The sequence below is a fragment of the Primulina huaijiensis genome, unplaced genomic scaffold (assembly GCF_012295235.1).
Source record: "Primulina huaijiensis isolate GDHJ02 unplaced genomic scaffold, ASM1229523v2 scaffold206518, whole genome shotgun sequence".
NCBI lineage: Eukaryota > Viridiplantae > Streptophyta > Magnoliopsida > Lamiales > Gesneriaceae > Primulina > Primulina huaijiensis.
In genome coordinates, this window is record NW_027354499.1 from 1 (window position 1) to 1,764 (window position 1,764).

General features: G+C 32.3%; 1 long non-coding RNA gene across 2 annotated transcripts; it reads left to right on the plus strand.

Moving 5' to 3' along the window:
• The first annotated feature begins 377 nt into the window (after window positions 1-377).
• Window positions 378-1,764, plus strand: LOC140966455 (uncharacterized). Of its 2 annotated transcripts, none has more exons than XR_012173363.1 (4): window positions 378-582; window positions 768-844; window positions 956-1,027; window positions 1,704-1,764. It is a non-coding gene; the product is annotated as an uncharacterized lncRNA (long non-coding RNA). The 2 variants fall into 2 exon arrangements; XR_012173362.1 differs by having other exon boundaries at window positions 379-582; window positions 956-1,031.

Sequence of the window (1,764 nt, forward strand, 5' to 3'; positions counted from 1 at the left end):
TAGTCAGCAAACTAAGTATGTGCGGAGGAATTCAAGAATTAAGTTTGATGAGAAGTAATTAATTAGAATATTATAAAGATCGAGTTAAATGAGTAATTAAACAGAGTCCATGCTCCAAGCCGAAGCAGGCAAATATAATATAATAATTAAACAAAGAAAGAAAAGGTCTTTGGTTATAGAGTTGATTTGGTCTAGAATATTATATTATATTGTCTAAATTGGGTTTTGAATTAAGTCCATTTTTAAGTCGGCCCAATTTCATTTCAATTGAAGTAAAGCCCATATGGAATAGAAATCCAATTCCGACTTGGAACCGGGTCAGTTAGCCCGATCTGTTTCTACTTTGTCCCTAGATTTATTAAATAATTGAAAATTTTACCAAAGATTAAAATTTTTTTTTGAAGGCAGTAATCAACAAGTTCTTAATTTCGATCACGCGATTATATGATTCCCGAAAAATTCATTTTCACTTTGGATCTCTGCCTCCAAAATCATGTTTACGTTTCGAAATCATTTGAATCTCGATCTCTTGATCATCCCCATACTCATTCTACACTTGTCTTCCCCAGCATCAGCAATTAGGTAGATCAGAGTTTCATGGGTTTTTCTTATTTGGTTGTTATTTGTGGTTTACAATTTAGTTTTAGTCGCCTGTGTGTGGAACTTTGATTATTTGTCCGTATATTTGATTGTGCATAACTTTATTCGAGTTTTATGGCGAGCTGTTAATGATCTTGGTTCATTGTTTATGCTTTTACTCTTGGAAGGATGGATGTGAGCTATCTGGAGAAGCATAACTGTAGAACTACTGTCCCAGGAAGATATCTTCTCACAGACGATAATGGTATTGTATTTTGTCTGATCTAGATTGCGACGATTATTTCTTTTTCTTGTCGCGAATTTTTTAAGTTTGGATTGATATCTATCCTGTGACAACGAGGTTTCATTCTTGCAGGCTTTGTATGCGATTCACTATCAGTTGACCCACTGTCTCGCTGCTGCACGAAAAAAAGAGATCAATTTTCTTGTCAGTGAGTTAGCTCTTTGAGTTCTTTAATAGGCAATTTATACTCCTTAATTATTGCCAGCGAATGTGAAATGCTGAATTCCAAATAGTAGCTATTGATTGGAATATAATCTATACATTTTTTGTCGCATATAATCTATACATTTTTTTTATGACAATGCGTGCTAAAGGTTGGTCATTGTAGTTCTGTGGGTGAGCTTTTTACGAGAATTAATTTTTTTAATGGTACGAATTTATTGATTATTAAACCAAGCAAATCTATTCTTATATTCGCATCTAGAGAATCTTTTTTTGTCTGTTGAAAAGAAAGATGATAACATGTATACTGCTCTTGTAGTTCAAGTAACATTGTCTAATAATTATGTTAAAAAGGTATAAATTGTCAAAAAGTGATATAAAAACACAATTAAGCTTGTAAAACAAAGAACATAAACACCTTACATAGAAATGGCAGGACCTTTTTTTTTTTTTTTTTAATTTCTAGGTTGATTCTGTTTATAGCTTCTTCTGAAAATAGTGTTTCCAAATAGAAATGCACGTCTTGTTTATTATTTTTGAAGAAACGATTAAACTGAAACAGTGAAATAACATGTTTATGGTTCTCTCAATTGGCACAATCATCATTTGCTTGAAGCTTTTTACAATGATCTATTTCTCTCTTATTCTTAACAAGCAGTGGATGCAATCTTCTTTCACAGTGTTGCAACTCATATGAGTATTGTGTTTCATGCTGCTTG